This window comes from Malaclemys terrapin, chromosome 15 (genome assembly GCF_027887155.1).
Source record: "Malaclemys terrapin pileata isolate rMalTer1 chromosome 15, rMalTer1.hap1, whole genome shotgun sequence".
Classification (NCBI taxonomy): domain Eukaryota; kingdom Metazoa; phylum Chordata; order Testudines; family Emydidae; genus Malaclemys; species Malaclemys terrapin.
Genome location: NC_071519.1, coordinates 10,297,017 through 10,321,685, shown reverse-complemented (window position 1 = coordinate 10,321,685; position 24,669 = coordinate 10,297,017). Strand labels below are relative to the sequence as shown.

Genomic DNA, 24,669 nt, shown 5'->3' with positions numbered 1-24,669 from the left:
ACGGGTTCTTTAACTGGTCCCTGCCTGGGAAGGCACAGCTAAGGCACCTCCCATTTCCTAAGGCACCACCCCCCAGAGGGTAAACCCAAAATTATACCGCCTCGCGCTGCACAGAGAACTGTACAGTGTAAGCTCATGAAATTCGCCTCCTCCCTCAGTGCGGAAAGGGAATATACAACAGCTTTCTGCCCCAAGTTATGACTTCCACGCACTGGTTTTAGACAAACAAAAACAAGTTTATTAACTACAGAAGATAGATTTTAAGTGGTGTGGAAGAAAACGCGTTTTCTTCCACAGTGGTTATAAGAGATAGCAAATGGATCAAAGCAGATGACCTAGCAAATAAAAACACAATTTAAACTTAATATACTAATGTAATTGGATATGAATAGCAAATTCTCACCCTAGATGATTTAAGCTGGTTTCAGAGATTCTTAAGGGGCCAGCTGCCCTGGCTTGCAACTTAAAAACCCCAGGTATTCCTTTTACAGACTAGAAACCCCTCTAGCCTGGGTCCAGCACTTCTCCCCCAGTTCAGTCTTTGTTCCTTAGGTATTTGCGATAGGGAGATGTCACGCTCCTGCCTTAAATATCTTTTGCATATGGCGGGAATCATTTGTCTCCAAGCTTGGTGCCCACACCTTTCAGTGGAAAAACATTGTTATTCCAAGATGGAGTCCAGTACCAGGTGATCTGGTCACATGACCCCATAGTGCAGGCCTGCACAACATGTGGCCTGGGGGCCACATGCAGCTCGCGTGGGCTCACTGTGCGGCCCGCGGGGGGTGAGTAGGCAAGCAGCGGGTGAGGGAGGGGGGCTGAGTAGGTGAGTGGGCAGGTAGTGGCAGGGGGTGAGTAGGCGAGCCGGGGAAGGTGGGGCCTGAGGAGGCGAGCGGGCGGGTAGTGAGTAGGTGAGCCAAGGGGGGGGTCTGAGGAGACGGATGGGCAGGTAAGCCAGCAGCTGAGGAGGTGAGCGGGCGGGCAGTGGTGGGGGGGCAGGTGAGCCAGTGGCGGGGGATGGGGGCTGAGGAGGCGATCGGCGAGTCGGTGGCTGACCTGTTCTACTGATCTGGTCTGGCTCCCAACCCCTCTCCAAGGGTTGCAGCTGTCTGGAAGTGCCTGCCTTCCACACCTTCCTCATTCACACCTCATTCATTCAACAGGGCAATTGATTACAAAGTGGGGGGGGGGGGAGATCTTATTCTACTTCTAGCAAAAAAACATTTTTCTTTTACCTTAATTATACTACCTTAGGGACCCGCTATAACATATTACCAAGATTCAATACTGCTGTTTTGGCGGAGCGGCGCTGGGGAAGGAGGGTTTGTTTCCATGGGGCGGGCGGTGCTGGGGGGATATTTCGGGGGGGCTGGGCGGTGCTGGGGGGGCTGTTTCCGTGGGGCGGGCGGGCAGTGCTGGGGGGGGCAGTGTTTCAGCAGGGCTGGGGGAGTTCGGCCCTTAGCTGTTTTCTTTGGAGTAATATGGCCCTCGACACTACAAGTTGTGCAGGCCTGCCATAGTGTAATGTGACCAGTGTCATGACCCCATAGTGTCATTCCAGAGGACATGCTTCCATGCTGATGACGCTCATTAAAAAAAAATGCACTAATTAAATTTGTGACGCGATTTTTAACGCGCATCAGCAGCATGGAAGCATGTCCTCGGGAATGGTAGTCGAAGCGTGAAGGGGCACACAAATGTTTAGCGTATCTGGCATGTAAATAGCTTGCAATGCCGGCTACAAAAGTGCCATATGAACACCTGTTCTCACATTCAGTTGACACTGCAAATAAGAAGCGAACAGCATTATCTCCTGTAAATGTAAACAAACTTGTTTATCTTAGCGATTGGCTGAACAAGAAGTAGGACTGAGTGGACTTGTAGACTGTAAAGTTTTACACTGTTTTGTTTTTGAGTGCAGATATGTAACAAAAAAAATCTACATTTGTAAGTTGCACTTTCATGATAGTGATTGCACTACATTACTTGTATTAGAGGAACTGAAAAATACTGTTTTCTTTATCTTTTTTACAGTGCAGATATCTAATAAAAATAATATAAACTGAGCACCATACACTTTGTATTCTTTGTTGTAGTTGAAATCAATATATTCAAAATATAGAAAGACATCCACAAAGACTTAATAAATGTCAATTGGTATTCTATTAACAGTGTGATTAAAACTGTGAATAATAACGACTAATATTTGTAATCGTGATTAATTTTTTGAGTTAATCGCCTGAGTTAACTATAATTAATGGATAGCCGTAGTACTGAGGTATGAGCTTTGATTGAAGGTTTTCCTGAATTCACATTCATAGGATCTCTGTCGTGTGGATTCTCCAATATCTAGTAAGATCTGAGCTGTGAGTGAAGGTTTTCCCACACTCTCAGCATTCAAAGGGTCTCTCTCCCGTGTGGATTCTCTCATGTCTAGTGAGCTGTGAGCCGCAATTGAAGGCTTTCCCGCACTCATCGAATGTAAAGGGGCGCTCCCCGGTGTGGATTCGCTGATGTTTAGTAAGGTTTGAGGTGGAAACAAAGCTTTTCCCGCACTCACAGCATTCATAGGGTCTCTCTCCTGTGTGGATTCTCTCATGTCTAGTGACGTCTGAGCTCCTGGTGAAGCGTTTCCCACACTGAGAGCATTCAAAGGGCCTCTCCCCTGTGTGGATTCTCTCATGGGTAGTAAGATCTGAGCTGTGTGTGAAGGTTTTCCCGCACTCACAGCATTCATAAGGTCTCTCCCCCCTGTGCATTCTCTCATGTCTAGTGAGCTTTGAACTGCAACTGAAGGCTTTCCCGCATTCACCGCATGTATGGGGACTTTCCCGTGTGTGGATTCTCTCATGTTGAATAAGTTTTGAACTGGAAATGAAGCTTTTCCCACACTCACAGCATTCATAGGGTCTCTCGCCCATGTGGATTCTCTCATGTCTAGTAAGGTCTGAGCTCCTAGTGAAGGTTTTCCCGCACTGAGAGCATTGAAAGGGCCTCTCTCCTGTGTGGATTCTCTCATGGGTAGTAAGATCTGACCTGAGAGTGAAGGTTTTCCTACATTCACTGCATTCATAGGGTCTCTCTCCTGTGTGGATTCTCTCATGTCTAGTGAGCTCGGAGCTGCAAGTGAAGGCTTTCCCGCACTCACCACATTCATAGGGCCTCTCCCCTGTGTGCATTCTCTGATGTTGAATAAGGTTTGAGCTGGAAGTGAAGCTTTTCCCGCACTCACAGCATTTATAGGGTCTCTCCCCCGTGTGGATTCTCTCATGTCTAATAAGGGATGAGCTCCTAGTGAAGCTTTTCCCACACTGAGAGCACTGAAAGGGCCTCTCCCCCCTGTGCATTCGCTCATGTGTAGTAAGATATGAGCTGAGAGTGAAGGTTTTCCTGCACTCACTGCATTCATAGAGTTTCTCTCCTGTGTGGATTCACTGAAGTTTGCCCTACACTTACTGCATGTATATTTTCTCTTTCCTCTGAGGATTTTCTGCTGGGCTGTGGTTTCTTTGTGGTCCTTGTGAGTTCCCCAAGAGTAAATTACTTTTCCCATTTTCTCCCCTGGTTGGTTTCCTTGCTGACGCTCTGGACTGCGCTGAATCTCAAAGACTTTTCCCTGCTCATGAATCGTGGGCACTTTCTCTTTGGATCTTTGCGATAATGCTCCGTGTGATTCCACTTGCTCAGGATCTTCCTGCTGGGACTTCTGCTCCTCATTCTCACTCACCATCGCATCACCTGCTGGGACAGAGAGAGAAACCTGAAACTGGGCTGGACAAGGGAAGACCAAGCCAAAATAAGTGCTGGAGAGATGTCAAAAACAGGAACTGAATTCCCCTAACTCTTCCTTCACATCCCATCCAAATACTCAGGCGGAAGGGAGGAAGCTACTGCCAGGTGTCAGTTAGGATCTGTAGGAAGCCCTGAGCTGTACCTCCCAGACAATACGACACCTGCTGGGGACAATCCTGAACTGAAAGCTCCCAAGGTCTTGGTAGGGTATCCCCAGATTTTCTGATCAGGCACTTACAGATTCTGAGTTGGTTAAATGTTCCTCACCTGTGCAGGGACCTCTCAGGATCTCTTTTTCCTCTGAATCCTGGAGGTCTGGGACCCACGGCTCTTCCCCTTGTTCCAGCTGGGAGATGACATCAGGTTTGGAAACTGGAAACCCTGTTCAGATGAAAGAAAACAAGGAGATCAGGTGAATTTATAAGACTTTGTCATGAAAAATAATTATTAATTTAAAACCCAATCCTTAGTAAACCAGTGAAATCCCAGGGCCAGCTCCCCTGGTCCTCAAAGGTGCAGAACGCTCTGCTCATGAGGTTCTGACCCACGAAAGCTTATGCTCCCAGTACTTCTGTTAGTCTCAAAGGTGCCACAGGACCCTCTGTTGCTTTCATGAGGGATTGTAATCACACATCTGCTGGGAACACAAACAGACACTGTGACAGTCTGTAACCCTGTATTCACTCTTTTGCAAAACTATGATATATTTTGTACAAAGTCTACCTTGTTGAGTATAATCTGGAAACTCGTAATATGCTGAACATTATTGTCTTGTCAAACTGTGTATTTAAAATAGAAACACTGCATATATAAAGTGTGACAGAGCTCCTCCGCCTCAGTGGGTTCCACGCTTCCTCTTAGTGGCGGGGTGGGGTATTCCTCTTCCCCTCAGGATTTCCCCACTGTGACGTTATTGACATGAACTGTGACCGTATAGATCATTGTTGCAACCAAGGTCCTATAGTTGCACCAAATCTTGTACAAAGATGATCAAGAAAGGTGTCTATGAAAAGGTTATAATTTGCTGGTTATGATTATGATGCCTGTAGGTGTATTATTTTGTATTTGAAGTTATAAATATTGGCTATGTACTTGTATCTCAATGTGTTTCTTTTAAGTAGCATTAGTAAAGCTTTTGGTCAGCTTCTTGAGAAAGGAATTCTTCAGATTAATTGCCCAGTAAAGAAACACTGAACGGACAGTGGACCTTGGGAGACTCCAATGCACATCTGAGGAGCCTTCCTGGGAACGTTCAAAGTAGCATGTCAGCAATGGCTGCTGCCTGCAAACTGAGTCATGCATGGACATGTGACTTGCCCATGTGACCCCAAACTCCATCTTGCTGCTGTGATTTTCCACAGTAAGAACAAAGGGGTCCTTCCACATGGCAGAGGATATAAAAGGCCCTGGAAACCCCTCCATTTTGTCTTCAGTCCTCCTTCTGACCTCTGGAGGAACTGTGTTTGAAACTGAAGCTCTGAACATAGGACTGAATAACCCATCCAAGCTGGGATGTTTGTACTCCAGAGACTTGATTGGTTTAAATCAACAGTAATCCCATCAAACCTGAAACAAGCCTGAACTAAGAACTTTGCAATTGTATGTATTTGATTCCATTTAACCAATTTTAACTCATCTATATTACTTCCTTTTTATGAATAAACCTTTAGATTTTAGATTCTAAAGGATTGGCAACAGCGTGATTTGTGGGCAAGATCTGACTGGTATATTGACCTGGGGCTGGGGCTTGGTCCTTTGGAATTGAGAGAACCTTTTCTCTTTTACTGGGGTATTGGTTTTCATAACCATTCATCCCCATAAGGAGTGGCGCTGGTGGGTATACAAGGGAACAGGAGTATCTAAGGGAATTGTTTGTATGACTTCTGGTTAGCCCGTGGGGTAAAACCGAAGTCCTCTGTTTGGGTGGTTTGGTGTGCCTTAGACCCCCAGTCTTGGGCTGTAACTGCCCTGCTCTAAGCAATTTGTCCTGAATTGATACTCTCAGTAGTGTCCCGCCAAAGACGGCATTGTTACACCCATGCCCTTTGGTTTACTGTCCATGCCTTGCCTGAGCAGGGTTCCTCACGGCCTTCTTGACAGGGGAAGGCGGAGGGGAGCCTCTTAATGTCTGGTAGCCCCTCTGGGCATGGTGGGGACAGGCCAGATACCCAGTTCAGTCTCTTCCCTCTGGTGGGTTCTCATCCCTCAAACCTCCAGGACCCAGAAGGGCTGTTTGCCCTGCCCTTTGCCTTTGCACCTGTGGGGTTTCCCTCCTGGTGCTTGTCAGCATCTGCACCACCCAGGTCTCCGGGAGCGTGCCTGCCTCCCACAGCTCCTATCGTGCCCTCCTATCTGGCTGGAGGGGGAGGCTCTTAACAGGTTTTGGCAGGCCAGTTGATTGGCCCCAGGTGTCTTAATTAACCTGGGGTAACTCCTGTTCAGTTACCAGGGGAAAAGGAACCTGCTTATCCTGGAGCTAATATACCTGCCTTCCACCACTCTCCTGTAACCGGCTGGCCTGACCCCGTCACAAAAGATATAAGATTTTACTGCATGATGTTACAGAAAAAATGTTAGAATTCTGGGGAACACCCGCGGACCAGTTCCTCCGAGACAGCACAGCTAACAGCTGGTTAAGTGGCCATTCTCCAGCAGGGGGAAGGCGTGAGCGAGAAATTTACATTCCATCACAGGGAGGACTTGAACCTCACATCGACAGCACATGGAGCCTGTCACCATGACTCAGCTGAAAACTGAAGATGTTTCTAGCACAAAGGACTGAATTATAAAAAGAGGTGAGGAAAACACTTGATTCTCTCTCTCTCTCCTGCCCCTTTTCTCTCTGCTCAGGACATCAACTCCTCCTGAAGAACTGAACTTTGGGAGACAGGGCCCCTGGCTGAAAGGAAACTCAGCCTGTCACAGCATACGGGGAGAGAGAGAGATTTGCTGTGCATCTGTTTCAGCTTGTGAAGTTAGACGTTAGTTTGCGTTTCATCTTTTATTTCTTTTGTAAGCAATTCTGACTTTTACGCCTCATTACTTGTAGTCACTTAAAATCTTTTCTTTCTGTAGTTAATAGATAAAACAATAAAACAACTTTATTGTTGGATTACAGTGTAAGAAACTGCACTTGGGATAACAAGCCTGTTGCCTGTCATTTCTCATGGATGAAGTGACAGACTTTGTATGACCTTGTATTGTTCAGTAATGTGCTGGAGAGTGCAAGACACATTTCTGGGGGGAAATCTGGGACTAGAGAATGTGCCGGTATTCCCCTGGGGTGTAATTCACAAGTGGTTGAGTAGCAGCACTCAATACTGTGCCGCTGGGAGCGAGTTACATGCTGGAGAATGTGTGCTAGCTGCCCAGGAGTGGCTGTTCTCACAGCAAAGCAGTGTGGAAAGGCATCCCAGGTTGGAAAACTGATGAGGGACAGCTGTTCAACAGTCCAGAGTGTAGCCTGGGTAATGTAGCCTTGGTCCTGCTAGTGAAGGCAGGGGGCTGGACTCAATGACCTTTCAAGGTCCCTTCCAGTTCTAAGAGATAGGATATCTCCATTAATTAATTAATTTATTTAATTTATTTATGTCCCAGACACTCATTATCAAAGAGGGCTCCTAAAACACACAGAAGGTAAATGACTGACTCAGAAAGTGGAGAGTCCAGACAGAGGGCAAGTCTCCCTGGCACTTCTTCTTGCTGACAGAGAGGTCCAGAGACAATGCGAGAGTCCTGGGGAAGCTGGGAACAGTCAGCCTGGGCTGGTGGGGTTCGGTGGAGTAAGGAATAGGAAGGGCAGGGATATTACTGAATGCAGGATCTCACCACTGTTAGATGTCAGGAAAGCACCTATTGCAGCATTAGGGAATCTAGTGAGTCAGGTGTAATGGGAGTATGAAAATCCCTGGGTGTGGAGAGTGCTGGGAAATCAGCCGCTATAATCCAGGAACAACAGACTCCAATTCCTCTGGACAAGCAGAATGTGAAAAATAAGCATCAGGCCAGGTGACGTCAGGCATGATGGAGCCCAAGATCCAAGGCGCCTGCAGAGAAGAGAGATTGTGGCTATTGCAGGTGGGGTTGGGGGAGCAGGACTCTCAAGATGTTTCACTACCAACCTAGGCCATTTTCACATCCTGGGGGCAATCCAGACCCGTGAGGAGTTGTGTTGTCTGTAATCCTGGGGGAGTTTCAATGTTCTGCTGCTGGAGCTCCCTTGTCTGAATACCCCCAGCCAGCATTCAAGGACACACCGAGTGTCTGTGTGATAAGTGACCCTGGACCAGCAGCTCTGAGACCAACAGCCTGCTTGTTACACCCCAGGCACACTCTGGATTCTACCAGCCTTGAATACACTTGGCAAGAGTCAGCAACAGCTGAATTCTCCCCAAACCATGTGCTCTGCAATGGCTACTTTGTCCCAGATCATTCAGAGGAATAATAAGGATTGTTTTCTCCTCAAATGGCCCAGCTTATCACTTCAACTGGAGCTGGCTAGCACTTGAATTCAAAGACAGCACCGGATTCGTTTAGATTAAGATTAAAACAAGTTTAGAAACAAAAGCATTAAGGTGAGTTCAGGTATAAAGGAGAAAGTCAGAAATGGTTACAAGCAAGTGAAAGTGAAAAATGCTTTCTGGAGATAGGGCGACCAGACAGCAAATGTGAAAAATCGGGACGGGGATGAGGGGGTAATAGGAGCCTATATAAGAAAAAGAGCCAAAAATCAGGACTGTCCCTATAAAATCGGGACATCTGCTCACCCTATCTGGAGACTAGGACCTAATAAAACTACAGTCCTGGCTCAAGGTAAGATTCTTACCACGCTACTTACCAGCAAGAGGGCAGACCACCCCCTTACTCAATATCTCCCCCAAAGTCCAAAGGGCTTGGTTCCTTTGTCTTCTTAAGTGGAAGATAACTTGGGATTCTCTGCCTCTCTTTTGTATAGTTCAGTGAACCTTTGAAAGGGAGTTTTCTGAAGGTTCCTCTCTAAAGTAAAGGGCATTCAAGCTGTGAGGAAGGCCTGGAGTCTAGTGCTGAAGGAAGTTCCATGGTGGTTTATTCCCTTGCTGGTGTTTGCGAAAATGGAATTTGGTCTGGTCCTGCGATATCCTCTCCCACCATGATGCTGAGTGGTTACCTTGTTAGTTTTGATGGTTTCTTTTATGTAAATTGCATTCCCATTGTCTCTTAATGTACCTTGAAAGTACCTTCAAGGTAACAGAACTACCTGCCTTTGTCTAGGGTGGGGTAATTTCAACCCTGGCTGGCAGACACGCTTTAAGAACATCATTTGCAACATCTATAATATTGAATTTGTCCTCCATACATACACCATGCAATAATATTAATGAACATGATGTCATTAGGTTTCTATTGGTATTAGGGCTGTCGATTAATTGTAGTTAACTCACACGATAAACTAAAAAAAATGAATCACGATTAATCGCTGTTTTAATCACACTGTTAAACAATAGAATACCAACTGACATTTATTACATCTTTTTGGATGCTTTTCTACATTTTCAAATATATTGATTTCTATTACAACACAGAATACAAAGTGTACACTGCTCAGTTTATATCATTTTTTATTACAAATATTTGCACTGTAAAAATGATAAACAAAAGAAATACTATTTTTCAATTCACCTCATACAAGAACTGTCGTGCAAGCTCGCTCTTGTAACAGTGCAATTTACAAATGTCGATTTTTTGTTACATAACTGCACTCAAAAAGAAAACTTTAGAGCCTACAAGTCCACTCAGTCCTACCTGTTCAGCCAATCTCTAAAACAAACAAATTTGTCTACATTTACAGGAGATAATGCTGCCCACTTATATACAATGTCACCACAGAAAGTGAGAAAAGGCATTTGCATGGGACTTTTGTAGCCGACATTGCAAGATATTTATGTGCCAGATATGCTAAACATTTGTATGCCCCTTCATGCTTCAGCCACCATTCCAGAGGACATGCTTCCATGCTGACAACATTCATTAAAAAAATAATGTGCTAATTAAATTTGTGACTGAACTCCTTGGTGGAGAATTGTATGTCTCCGGCTCTGTTTTACCTGTATTCTGCCATCTATTTCACGTTATAGCAGTCTCGGATGATGACCCAGAACATGTTGTTCGTTTTAAGAACACTTTTGCCGCAGATTTGACAAAATGCAAAGAAGGTACCAATGTGAGATTTCTAAAGCTAGCTACAGCACTCGACCCAAGGTTAAAGAATCTGAAGTGCCTTCCAAAATTTGAGAGGGACTAGGTGTGGAACATGCTTTCAAAAGTCTTAAAAGAGCAACACTCCAATGCGGAAACTACAGAACCTGAACTACCAAAAAAGAAAATCAACCATCTGCTGGTGGCATCTGACCCAGAGGATGAAAATAAACATGCATTGGTCCATACAGCATTGGATTGTTATCGAGCAGAACCTGTCATCAGCATGGATGCATGTCCTCAGGAATGGTGGTTGAAGCATGAAAGGACATATGAATTTTTAGCACATCTGGCATGTAAATACATTGCAACGCCAGCTACAACAGTGCCATGCGAATGCCTGTTCTCACTTTCAGGTGACATTGTGAACAAGAAGCGGGCAACATTATCTCCTGCAAATGTAAACAAACTTGTTTATCTGAGCGAGTGGCTGAACAAGAAATAGAACTGAGTGGACTTGTAGGCTCTAAAGTTTTACATTGTTCTATTTTTGAATGCAGTTATATTTTGTACATAATTCTACATTTGTAAGTTCAACTTCCATGACAAAGAGATTGCACTACAGTACTTGAAAAATACTATTTCTTTTGTTTTTTACAGGGCAAATATTTGTAATGAGAAATAACTATAAAGTGAGCTCTGTACACTTTGTATTCTGTGTTGTAATAGAAATCAATATATTTGAGAATGTAGAAAACATCCCAAAAATATTAAATAAATGATATTTTATTATTTTTAAGAGTCTGATTAATCGTGATTAATTTTTTTAATCGTTTGACAGCCCTAATTGGCATCTTAAGCTAGATACACACTACAGATTCTGTTGGTATAAATAATGTTACTCTGGGGTGTGAGGACGCCACCTTCCTGAGCGACGTAAGTTACAGTGACGTGTCGGTGTGGCCGGCGCTGTGTCAGTGGGAAAGCTTCTCCTGCCAACAGAGCTACTGCTGCTCCTGGGGCCTGGAGTAATTAAGTCGATGGGAGAACTCTCTCCTGTTGGTTTAGATCATCCGTAGTGCAGCCATAGCCTTCCATGACACCTTTTAAACACACTACAACCTCAGCGTTACAAAGTTATGAATTGACCGGTCAACCGTACACGTCATTTGGAATGGGAAATACTCAATCAGGCAGCAGCAAAGACCCCCCCCCGTATGCCCCCAAAAAGGAAGCAAATACAGTACTGTACTGTGCTAAATGTAAATTACTAAAAAAATAAAGGGGAAGTTTTAAAAAAAGCTTTGACACAAAAAGGAAAGTGTTTCTGTGCTAGTTTCATTTAAATGAAGATGGTTGAAAGCAGCATTTTCTTCTGCATAATAAAGTTTCAAAGCTGTATTAAGTCAATGTTCAGTTGTAAACATTTGAAAGAAGAACCACAACATTTTGTTCAGAATTAGAACAAATGCCATACCCCAGGTGTTTGTAACTCTGAGGTCCTATTGCACAGGTTACGATTGTAGTGAGTTGGGGTACTCTGAACGGTTCATGCCCACTGAAACCAGCTCCTTCTTATTTCTTCCAGCCCTCCATTGCATCACAACTCCCTACAGGACCTGCTCCATGGTACATCTCCTTCCCACTGCCCCCAGGCCTCCCAGCTCACAGGAACTCTTCACCCCAAACCTACCCTGCACCTCTCTGCTCTCCAACCCCCTCCCAATGATTGGTATTTATTATTTCTATTACCGTAATGCTCATATCCCCAGCCACTGACCATCATCCCAGTGTGCTGGACGTTCTCCAGACACAGAACAAAAACACAGTCCCTGCCCCATGGAGCTGACAACCTAAGACTAAGACAAGAGACAGATGGGATCAGACAGACAGATGGGGGAGGTGCCCAGTTTGTACGCTGAGCCAACTGCTAATGAAGAGATTGTGAAATCTGTAAGAGAGGAAATTTACACAAAATAATAAAAAGCAGGATCCTGTTTATGAGTGAGGATAATGGCATGTTGGGGTACATTTGGCTGTACAGAGTGTGACCGACCCAGACCAGTGGGGTACAGGAGTCTGGTAGAGGGCAAATATACTGGTCACTGGATGAGTAGTTTTCGGTTCCCTGAGTGACCAGAGCAGGGGCTGCACTAGAGTAATCAGGAACCTGCTAGAACCAATTAAGACAGGCAGGATAATTAAGACACCTGGAGCCAATTAAGAAACTGCTAGAATCAATTAGGACAGGCTAGCTAATCAGGGCACCTGAGTTTAAAAAGGACCTCGCTTCAGTTTGTGGCGTGCATGCGAGGAGCTGGGAGCAAGAGGCACAAGGAGCTGAGAGCGAGAAGACCTATTGTTGGAAGACTGAGAAGCACAAGCATTATCAGACACCAGGAGGAAGGTCCTGTGGTGAGGATAAAGGTGTTTGGAGGAGGCCATGGGGAAGTAGCCCAGGGAGTTGTAGGTGTCGTGCAACTGTACCAGGAGGCACTCTAGACAGCTGCAGTCCACAGGGCCCTGGGCTGGAACCTGGAGTAGAGGGCAGGCCCGGGTTCCCCCCAAACCTCCCAACTCCTGATCAAACACAGGAGGAATTGACCTGGACTGTGGCTTCTACCAGAGGGGAAGATCTCTGGGCTGTTTCCCAATCCACATGGTGAATCTGTGAGGCAAGAAAATCCACCAATAAGCGCAGGACCCACCAAGGTAGAGGAGGAACTTTGTCACAAGAGGTACACCCTGCATCTTCCAGCGTGGAGGTAAGCTGGCAGTGTGATTTGTCTCATGAACAGAAGATCACAGCCCAGCCCGGCTGTAAAACACTAGAAGGACTTTGTGTGAGCATTGCTGTAGAACGTACAAAAGGCTCTAGTTCTGTACGTCTAGGGTCTAGACCGAGGGCTCTGATTGTACTTTGTGTGTAACTATTTTTCCCCAATACTTCTACTTGCTATCACTGGAATCTCTAGACTTCATTAATTAAACTATGACTTGTTTTCACTCTATACGCATCTCAGACTGTCTACACTACAGAGGCACAGCTGTACTGCTGTAAGTCTCCCATGTCGCCTCTCTATGCCAACGAGAGAGAGCTCTCTCCTCTCGGCAGAATGAAACCCCCCACAAGCGGCGGTAGCTATGTCAGCAGGAGAGCGGCTCCCGCCAGCATAGTGCTGTCCACACCAGGGCTTTTGTGGGTGAAACTTATGTTGGTCAGGGGGATGTTTTTTTCATACCCCCTGACTGACAAAAGTGTTACCGACAAAAGTGCTAGTGTAGACATCACATAGGTGCTGTGCTAAGTGGATCGGTGATGGGAGGTGTAACTGTTAAGCTGGAACATCTGTGAATATAAGAGTACTGAGAGCGTCCAATGGAACAGGGGCTGGACTCTCCAGGGAGACTCTCAGAGGGCTCAGCGGTTTGAATGTGTCTATTGCTTCCCTGTTGAGAATATTTTGAAGTGCTGTAAAATCCACATGCTGTAAAATCTGGCGTGGTCTGCTCTTTACAGTTCTGTCAAGACAGCTCTGTTGTTTAGGGCTGTGAAAAATCTCACACGCACAACTATACTGGCAAAGGGATGAGTGTGGACACAGTTATAGTGGCAAAATGTCCACTACAAAAATTAAACAAACTAAATGCCCAGAAACTACTTTACTGCAGAGCTAAGAGTGCCCAGTGCTGTCTCCTGCCTGTCACCATATGGACGGTGCTAAACTTAAATTTCTGCAAACCAGAAAATGAACAATAAATGTACACGCCATCCCTGCATTGCCACCTTAACCCTGCTCCCATCCCTGCAGCTGGTAAGAGCCACTGGGAATGGTTCTCTAAGGGTGGTGCAAAGATTAACAACCTACCCCAGTCCCTGGGGTATTCCCCATCTGTTCAGGAGTTCACATCAAGGCTGGATGCCTTTCTGAAAATGATTTAGTCAAACAGAAGATGTTCAGCTCAGTACAGCAGTAACTGAAAGAAATTCTACAGTCTGTGATACAGGAGATCAGACTAGATGACCAAGTCATCCCTTCGGGGCTTAAAAATCTATGAATCTATAATAGATACAAGGAAGGACTAAGAACATCCCATTGTTTGTGTTGTGTTCACAGACGGGAATACCAGCATTTATCCGCATGCCCTGCAGCTGTGTGCACTGGGTCAGCTGTAGCTGTAGTCGCATGGTGAAGGGAGCAGTTGGAGCAGCCTGGCAGAGCTGTGACTGTGGTATGCAGAGAGGTGCAGGTGACCCCTGAGGGACCGAGTCTGCCCCATTTCAGTCTTGTAGGTTGTGTCACTAAAGGTACGCAAGGGGGAGTTCTTGCCCTGAGGATTGTCAGCGCTCTGGTGGGACATTGTGCCGTATTGCTCCTGTGCTCTGTTCCTGTAGTGTTGTGTAGCGGAGAAGGCCAGAGAGATAGTGCGCGTGTCACTGGCATGTGGGGTGATGCTGCATCAGGGCAGCATAATGGTTACACTGTAGGGGTGACGTGAACCTTAATTAGTCACTTCCCCTTCTAAGAACCGAGGGGACGGGAATCCTTACCCAGCGAGGTCACATTCACGTAGTTCTCCTGCATGACACCCCTGTAGAGGGCTCTCTGAGTGGGGTCCAGCAGAGCCCATTCTTCCCTGGTGAAATACACAGCCACCTCCTCGAAGGTCACCGGCCCCTGAAAGAGCAAGAGTCCCACACTCAGTACCTGCTGCCCCACTCACAGCCCCACCACTCATGGGGGAAAGGACCCAATCAAATGGAAGCTCTGGGTGGCTCACAGTCAGGAGTCCCACCCCCACCCCGCTCAGAGCATCCAGGAACCACCAGGGTGACGGGACAGAGAGAGCCCCTTGTCTCTCCCAGCAGATCCATCACACATACTAGCCACAGACTGATACAGGAGGTGGAGCCCCTAGCAGGGTGCAGGGAGAGCTCCGGAGAAGGAAGCCCAACACGCTCCTTGTTGTGAGGAGTTGGATATAAGAGGAGAGACATGTCCCCTACACCTCACATGTGGATGCCCCCGTCATCGCTCAGTAGCCAGTGGTTAGTCAGGTCAGGCTCCAGCACTAGGAGTGTGGTTCTTTTTCCTAACCCCAGCTAGGTGGGTTGTTTCCTGTTCCACAAATTAGGGCGTTTCCACCTCCGAACCCCATGCGTCTGTGTAGCGAGACCCAGTGCTATCCTGGCCAGACGAACTCCAGAGCTCACCTTTGGAGCCGGGCCAGGATACACGGGGCTGGGCTCAGAGTATGGACAGGACCAGCGGGTTGAGCATCAGCGTCCTCCCCCGTAGGGAAAGGCACGGAGCAGTCACATCCACCTCCGCAGCCGCTCAGAGAAGGGTTGGGAAGGGGAGACAGATGCTCTGAGGGTCGTCCAAGGGAAGGGGGAATGAGACGACCCTGGGGGCGGCAGCGGTATGGGAGGTGGAGGGGAGAGAGACGGAGAATGCGACAGAGCCAGGAGTGCGAACGGGATCAGGAGCAGAGGCAGAGATGGGGTCAGTGTCCCCAGCGGGCAGCACCTCTCGATGGCGTTCAGGGGCCAAGGGTACCGGGAGAGGAAGGGGGCCCTCAACGACATCGGGCCTGGGCACCGCAAGTTCAGCACCCGTAACCACGGTGTCGGGCAGGATGGCATCTGCAATTAGCCCCCGCTGGGAGGAAAGGCAGCACTTCGCCTCGGGGGGGTGCACCCAAGGGCTCTGGGCCCGCTCACTCGGCACTGTCCGTCGCCACAAGGGCCGTGGCTTGGTGCCATCTGTGGCTGTGCAGATGGACGAGCCCAGGAACACCCCAGGGCCGAGAGTGGAGGCAGCGGCCTGGGGAAGGGAAGGGAGAGGAGGAGGCAGCGTGACTAATGCTCCCCCCACATCGAGGCCTCTGGCAAAGGGGGCATCCTCCCGCTGGGTGAGCGGGGTCACACCCAGGGCCTCCATCTCCTGAAAACCGGAGCGAAAATCTCTCCCCGCCAGCAACCGAGTCAACAACTGCCTCGGCGCCGAGGGGGCGGGAGGGGCTCCATCCGAGGCCCCCCCAGGGAGGGACTCCAGGAGGAGGGCGGTGCCGTTCCCCACAGCATCCTCAGCTGGCTCCCCCTGCTGGGCCCTATGAGGGGGTGGGACGGACGGCTCGGCAGTAGCGGCCCCCCTCAGTCTTGCGGGGGTCCCCTCCCTCTCCGCGTCAAGGCAGGTGGTGAGACCGGGCCTCGCGTTTGACACATTCCCCTGTCTGAGCTCCCAGCACCTGGGTCTTGGCGGTCCCAAGCATTCCTCCGTGCCAGACCAGGGATCAGTCCCTCTGGACTGGCAGAGGGAGCACCGGGCCTCCCCCGAAGAGCAGAGAACCCGGTAATGGGCCCCATGGTGGGACACCAGAAAGGACTCCTCTAGCGTGGCTCTGGAGCTGCCGGCGGAAGGACAGGATGTGACAGAGGGCGGGGTCCTTCCAGCCCCGGGGGAGAGGTCTGATGACAGAAAGGGGTCTCCCCAGGATGGAGAGGAAGGGCAGTAGGTCAGCATGGGGCAGAAAGGGTGGGAAGGAGGTAAAATCCACCCGTACGCTCATGTCTTCCAGGGGTCAATGGGGGACATATTCGCCCCCTACCTCCAAGAAGAGGTGGCCTCCGACGCCAGGAAGACAACGATCTTCCTGTACATCTTGGAGGCTGCCACCGCGGCTGTGAGCCCCACCACCCGCGCCAACGCCCGCACGTAGGTCTCCATGTGGGGAGAGGCCGGCACCAGGAGGCTACAGACGCCAGGCTCCCTGCTTAGAGTGGGAAAGGGGCCCCGGCCGCCAGGGATGGAACTGGATGCGGCAGGTGAAGTAGTGGCGGGTGGATGGGCTGCAGCCACCTGGGCGTATGCTCTGGGGTCAAGGGAGGGACACCCCCAGAGCTGGTGGAGGGAATAGCAGGAGAAGGGGGGTCCCATGGTGGATGATGGGAGGATGGCCCTGACCACAGGGGGGGTTTCACCTTCCGAATGGGGCTCTTGCCCTTTTTCTTCCCCGGGCCTTTTTTAGTGGCCGAGGGGGCTCCCCCAAAACTGGAGGGGGCAGGGGCCACGGCAGCCTCAGAATCCGTTCTTGTGTTTGCTGGTGGCGCCCCCTATCGGGGCAATGGCAGAGGGGCCGGCGGTGGTGGTGGAGAGGTTAGCAGCAGGGAGAGATGGGAGAGCTGGCAGGAGGGGGCCACAGGGTCAGCATGAGAGGCCCCACCCACACTCTCCCCTGCAATTCTGGGAAGGGGCAGGAGGGAGCACCGGTGGGGGGCGGGAGATGGAGGGAGAAGGGGAAGGGGAAAGGCCAACCACTCCTCCCGCTAGGCTGCGGGCAGGGCAGGAAGGTGCCAATGGAGGGAGGGCTTGGGGAGGCCGATCGAGGCGAGGCAGAATGGGGGTACCTGCTCCTCTGGCTGCACTGGGAAGGGGAGGGACCACAATACCAATGGGAGGGTGCAGTGAAGGGAGGGCAATGTAAAAAAGGGAAAGGGGCACAAGTACTTAGGGAGGGAACGTGGCGCACGCAGCCGGGGGCTGAGTGAGGAGGGAGCAGTGCAGGGAAAGGGGGAGGGAGCAGACTGAAGACAGGCTGGGGGAGGGCCAGGCAAATGAACACAAACTCCCAAGGGGTCAAGGCGGAAGGAGGGTGGAGGAAAATGGGTAGTAAGGGGCAGGGGGGCAGGCAGCAAGGGGAAGGGGGGAAACTGCTGCAAGGAGGCTGGTGGGCAAGCCGGGGGGGGGGGGGGGGCCCACTGGCCAAACAGAGCTGGGGAGCCCACTGGCCAAACAGAGCTGGGGAAGGCAGGGCCAGTCCGAGGGGTATGGGGAAGGCCGTGAAGGAAGCAGCTGTGTCGAGGGGCGAAGAGCTGGTCCAGAGGGTAGGTGGGGGTGGTGAGAGGGGGGGAGGGCTCCATGCCCCCTCCCCACAACACCAGTAGCTCTCACCAGCACAGGAGCAGAGATGGAAGAGTCCCTCAGACCCGCAACAAACCCCCTCCCGTGTCCTGCAGCCGTCCTGTGACTCCTCCTTTTCCTCCTCCTCGCCCACAGCAGCAGGCAGCCAGGAGACCCCAGGGAGGGTGGTGGGGCCTCACGTCCCTTCGGAGGGCAGGGTAGTCCAGCCAGTGGCAGCCAGGGAGTGCTCCCGCCAGCGGCAGCCAGAGAACTGGCCACATTGCATTGGGGCGGAGGGGGCTCCCGCTGACCCAGCAGTGGATCAGGGGAACTGGAGGTATAAAAGGCCCAGCCCCCAACTCAGCTGGAGCGGAGACAGATGCATCCTCGTAGCTCCAGACTGCGGCTTTGCTGGAGCCAAGACACACCCTGCTCCCGGAGGAACCCGGGGACCTGCCGTGACTGCCACTGGCTACCGACCCCAGGCAGACAGGCCCGCCGCTGACCCAGGTACGCCCCGAGGGGAGGGGAGGGAGGAAGTGGCCCGGGGCAGCGTGAAGCGCGGTCAGCGTACTGCGGCTGGACTCCCTGCTAACCCAGCGGCGGATCACTCCACCACTGTTAGGCCCTGGGCTGGGACTGCTGGAGTCGGGTAGGCCCCGGGCCCCCCACTTTTGGGGTGGCAGCCTGCCCACCGTAGGCCAGCGTTCACCTGCCAAAGCCAGGGTGCTAGACTGTTCACCGCTCTGCCCCACCTAAGGGCCTAGAACCCACAGACTCCTGGGTGGCCCTGCTCCTGCCTGAGGATCATAACCCTGATACTGACAGGGGTTTTCGCCTGTTAGGGAGGTCGGGACACAGACACCTGGACTACTTATTCCCCTGAGATGAGGCAGGTGCTGCGGCCTCCCTCCGACCCAGAAGGGGAAGGATGATTACACCACCACTACAGTCTGTTCCTGGAATCTAAGCCTCTCATTAAACAGATCCCAGCAGGTTTCCACCCCGGCCTCCTCCCTTCCCCACCCTGTGTATTTCCTGCCCCGCTCCAACCTCCAAACCAGACTGCACAAACCTTCCCACCTCCTGTGCATTTGCTGCCCCTCTCCCTCCTGCAGGAACCCACCAGCAACCCCCCAGTGATCCCTACCTGGACTGGCTCCTCTGCAGCCATTTCCCTTCCCTGTCCCATGGGAGACTGGGATCAGCTGGAGCGAAACGTGGGCGTCATTCTGCAGCCTGGCAGGGTGAGAAGGGCAGTTGTGGAAGTTTCAGAACAGACTTTAGTTCATTTCACATCACGATTCCCCCAGGCCCTTTCCCTGCAGACAGACAACCCAGATTCTGCCATGCTGGGAACATGTTTGATCGCTTTATTGCCGTGTAGACCTGGCCGCTCCTGCCAGGCAAAGCCCACACAGTTTTAAGCCCCCAGAAAAGAGCAGAACCAAAGGAGTCACTTTGGGGCATTACCCCGACACTGACCCCCGAGCCGTGCACATCCCAGCTGGGGGGATATGGAGTCAGGAACTGGCTTTTCTTCTCCCAGATCACAATGGAAGCTGCAGTCTCTGACCCAGGAAGCTGAATCCTAATACCCAGGACAGAGAGTTTGAGCCGCCTTCCCTCTTTTAGCAACAAGCAGAACCCTGTGGTAAGAGCAGCTAATGAAACCCCCTCCTGAGAGGGACAATTGTTCATGGTACTAGTAGTCTTTCCTTGCAGTGACTCCGGATTAACACTACTCTCAATGACACCAGAAGCACAGTTCAGAAAGGATGAGGCCAGAATCCTCTTCTGCAGATCACTGTGTGGGACTCCTAACCCCCTTCCCACCTCCCTCACCCCCAGATCTAGGACAAGGACTCAGGAAGAATTTTCCCTACAGAACCTGAAGTTCCTGCAGTTTTCCAGAGGGAAGAGAAGCAAAAATCTGCTGGTGGTTTCACCTCTCAATGTCTGATAAGTGGATAGAAAGTTATCACCAGCCTCTGCTGGCCACTCACACAGGCAGAGGGAGCCCTGGGGGGTGCATCTTTAACGGGAGAATGGAGGGCCAAAACACTGAAGACATGTCCATGCCCTGTCACTAGCAAATAATGGCCACCATGGATCCATCCCAGAGGTGGCTGCATCTTAGCACTGCGGGAATCAACCCTTCACAGAGACCATTTGTCATGGGGTTTGGGAAACTTCTGGACCCACGCTGCACTCAGAGAGACCTCCTCATCCTGTGCCGGCTGGAACAGAGAAAAGGGTCCAGCCAACTCTCCTGTTACCAGCTGGGAACCACTGATCCCCCAAACAGGGGGAGGTCTCTGGCTTTGACGTGTATTAAATATGTGGCTGGTCTCTTTGATCGGCAAACCTTTTAACAGAGATAAAGGGGGGAACAAATGACTTTCAAAGGAGAGGAGGAAGATGATCCTTATGCAATTTAACCCTCTTAAGTCCAGGATTTGTAATAGCCGTTTGATAATGACATAGAAAGAGGCAAACCTGAGATCTGAGTCCATGTTCAGCAATGGAAGAGAAAAGGCAGAAATGTGAGGAATGTGGGTCTAGTTTTGTAAATTTGAGAAAAGTGACAAATGGGGGGGGGGGTGATGTCAGTGGTGGAGATGAGGTGAAAGCTGAACATGTTTCCCATCAGTATCTGACGAGTGAAGAGAGACAAGGGGGCGACATGGGCACAGATTTGAGACCCGGGTTGGAGAATCGGGGGAGGGTCCATCTGGGGTTGTTGGTATTTGATAATCAGAGCGGGGGGGGGGGGGGATCTCGGGGCACGTTCAGTCCGGGACAGACACCGGGAGACAAGGGGGATATTCGAGGTTTGGATCCAACCCGTGAGACGGGCGGAGAAAAGCGGGTCCCAGACTCGGGATCTGCTCCCAGGGCAGGAACGTAACCGGGGGGGGGGGAATTATCGGGGGGGGCAAGTGGCACAAACAATTAACTCCCCCCCCGCAACTCCAGTTTCTCCCCCCGGGGATTTCCTGCTGCCCCGAGACAGACCCGTGAGGAGTTGTGTTGTCTGTAATCCTGGGGGAGTTTCAATGTTCTGCTGCTGGAGCTCCCTTGTCTGAATACCCCCAGCCAGCATTCAAGGACACACCGAGTGTCTGTGTGATAAGTGACCCTGGACCAGCAGCTCTGAGACCAACAGCCTGCTTGTTACACCCCAGGCACACTCTGGATTCTACCAGCCTTGAATACACTTGGCAAGAGTCAGCAACAGCTGAATTCTCCCCAAACCATGTGCTCTGCAATGGCTACTTTGTCCCAGATCATTCAGAGGAATAATAAGGATTGTTTTCTCCTCAAATGGCCCAGCTTATCACTTCAACTGGAGCTGGCTAGCACTTGAATTCAAAGACAGCACCGGATTCGTTTAGATTAAGATTAAAACAAGTTTAGAAACAAAAGCATTAAGGTGAGTTCAGGTATAAAGGAGAAAGTCAGAAATGGTTACAAGCAAGTGAAAGTGAAAAATGCTTTCTGGAGATAGGGCGACCAGACAGCAAATGTGAAAAATCGGGACGGGGATGAGGGGGTAATAGGAGCCTATATAAGAAAAAGAGCCAAAAATCAGGACTGTCCCTATAAAATCGGGACATCTGCTCACCCTATCTGGAGACTAGGACCTAATAAAACTACAGTCCTGGCTCAAGGTAAGATTCTTACCACGCTACTTACCAGCAAGAGGGCAGACCATCCCCTTACTCAATATCTCCCCCAAAGTCCAAAGGGCTTGGTTCCTTTGTCTTCTTAAGTGGAAGATAACTTGGGATTCTCTGCCTCTCTTTTGTATAGTTCAGTGAACCTTTGAAAGGGAGTTTTCTGAAGGTTCCTCTCTAAAGTAAAGGGCATTCAAGCTGTGAGGAAGGCCTGGAGTCTAGTGCTGAAGGAAGTTCCATGGTGGTTTATTCCCTTGCTGGTGTTTGCGAAAATGGAATTTGGTCTGGTCCTGCGATATCCTCTCCCACCATGATGCTGAGTGGTTACCTTGTTAGTTTTGATGGTTTCTTTTATGTAAATTGCATTCCCATTGTCTCTTAATGTACCTTGAAAGTACCTTCAAGGTAACAGAACTACCTGCCTTTGTCTAGGGTGGGGTAATTTCAACCCTGGCTGGCAGACACGCTTTAAGAACATCATTTGCAACATCTATAATATTGAATTTGTCCTCCATACATACACCATGCAATAATATTAATGAACATGATGTCATTAGGTTTCTATTGGTATTAGGGCTGTCGATTAATTGTAGTTAACTCACACGATAAACTAAAAAAAATGAATCACGATTAATCGCTGTTTTAATCACACTGTTAAACAATAGAATACCAACTGACATTTATTACATCTTTTTGGATGCTTTTCTACATTTTCAAATATATTGATTTCTATTACAACACAGAATACAAAGTGTACACTGCTCAGTTTATATCATTTTTTATTACAAATATTTGCACTGTAAAAATGATAAACAAAAGAAATACTATTTTTCAATTCACCTCATACAAGAACTGTCGTGCAAGCTCGCTCTTGTAACAGTGCAATTTACAAATGTCGATTTTTTGTTACATAACTGCACTCAAAAAGAAAACTTTAGAGCCTACAAGTCCACTCAGTCCTACCTGTTCAGCCAATCTCTAAAACAAACAAATTATCTACATTTACAGGAGATAATGCTGCCCACTTATATACAATGTCACCAGAAAGTGAGAAAAGGCATTTGCATGGGACTTTTGTAGCCGACATTGCAAGATATTTATGTGCCAGATATGCTAAACATTTGTATGCCCCTTCATGCTTCAGCCACCATTCCAGAGGACATGCTTCCATGCTGACAACATTCATTAAAAAAATAATGTGCTAATTAAATTTGTGACTGAACTCCTTGGTGGAGAATTGTATGTCTCCGGCTCTGTTTTACCTGTATTCTGCCATCTATTTCACGTTATAGCAGTCTCGGATGATGACCCAGAACATGTTGTTCGTTTTAAGAACACTTTTGCCGCAGATTTGACAAAATGCAAAGAAGGTACCAATGTGAGATTTCTAAAGCTAGCTACAGCACTCGACCCAAGGTTAAAGAATCTGAAGTGCCTTCCAAAATTTGAGAGGGACTAGGTGTGGAACATGCTTTCAAAAGTCTTAAAAGAGCAACACTCCAATGCGGAAACTACAGAACCTGAACTACCAAAAAAGAAAATCAACCATCTGCTGGTGGCATCTGACCCAGAGGATGAAAATAAACATGCATTGGTCCATACAGCATTGGATTGTTATCGAGCAGAACCTGTCATCAGCATGGATGCATGTCCTCAGGAATGGTGGTTGAAGCATGAAAGGACATATGAATTTTTAGCACATCTGGCATGTAAATACATTGCAACGCCAGCTACAACAGTGCCATGCGAATGCCTGTTCTCACTTTCAGGTGACATTGTGAACAAGAAGCGGGCAACATTATCTCCTGCAAATGTAAACAAACTTGTTTATCTGAGCGAGTGGCTGAACAAGAAATAGAACTGAGTGGACTTGTAGGCTCTAAAGTTTTACATTGTTCTATTTTTGAATGCAGTTATATTTTGTACATAATTCTACATTTGTAAGTTCAACTTCCATGACAAAGAGATTGCACTACAGTACTTGAAAAATACTATTTCTTTTGTTTTTTACAGGGCAAATATTTGTAATGAGAAATAACTATAAAGTGAGCTCTGTACACTTTGTATTCTGTGTTGTAATAGAAATCAATATATTTGAGAATGTAGAAAACATCCCAAAAATATTAAATAAATGATATTTTATTATTTTTAAGAGTCTGATTAATCGTGATTAATTTTTTTAATCGTTTGACAGCCCTAATTGGCATCTTAAGCTAGATACACACTACAGATTCTGTTGGTATAAATAATGTTACTCTGGGGTGTGAGGACGCCACCTTCCTGAGCGACGTAAGTTACAGTGACGTGTCGGTGTGGCCGGCGCTGTGTCAGTGGGAAAGCTTCTCCTGCCAACAGAGCTACTGCTGCTCCTGGGGCCTGGAGTAATTAAGTCGATGGGAGAACTCTCTCCTGTTGGTTTAGATCATCCGTAGTGCAGCCATAGCCTTCCATGACACCTTTTAAACACACTACAACCTCAGCGTTACAAAGTTATGAATTGACCGGTCAACCGTACACGTCATTTGGAATGGGAAATACTCAATCAGGCAGCAGCAAAGACCCCCCCCCGTATGCCCCCAAAAAGGAAGCAAATACAGTACTGTACTGTGCTAAATGTAAATTACTAAAAAAATAAAGGGGAAGTTTTAAAAAAAGCTTTGACACAAAAAGGAAAGTGTTTCTGTGCTAGTTTCATTTAAATGAAGATGGTTGAAAGCAGCATTTTCTTCTGCATAATAAAGTTTCAAAGCTGTATTAAGTCAATGTTCAGTTGTAAACATTTGAAAGAAGAACCACAACATTTTGTTCAGAATTAGAACAAATGCCATACCCCAGGTGTTTGTAACTCTGAGGTCCTATTGCACAGGTTACGATTGTAGTGAGTTGGGGTACTCTGAACGGTTCATGCCCACTGAAACCAGCTCCTTCTTATTTCTTCCAGCCCTCCATTGCATCACAACTCCCTACAGGACCTGCTCCATGGTACATCTCCTTCCCACTGCCCCCAGGCCTCCCAGCTCACAGGAACTCTTCACCCCAAACCTACCCTGCACCTCTCTGCTCTCCAACCCCCTCCCAATGATTGGTATTTATTATTTCTATTACCGTAATGCTCATAT

The 24,669-nt window shown here is 48.7% G+C and overlaps 1 pseudogene; it reads right to left on the bottom strand.

Moving 5' to 3' along the window:
- Positions 1-1,811: 1,811 nt before the first annotated feature.
- LOC128823018 (zinc finger protein 436-like) lies at positions 1,812-19,120 on the bottom strand (annotated as a pseudogene).
- Between the last annotated feature and the right edge of the window lie 5,549 nt (positions 19,121-24,669).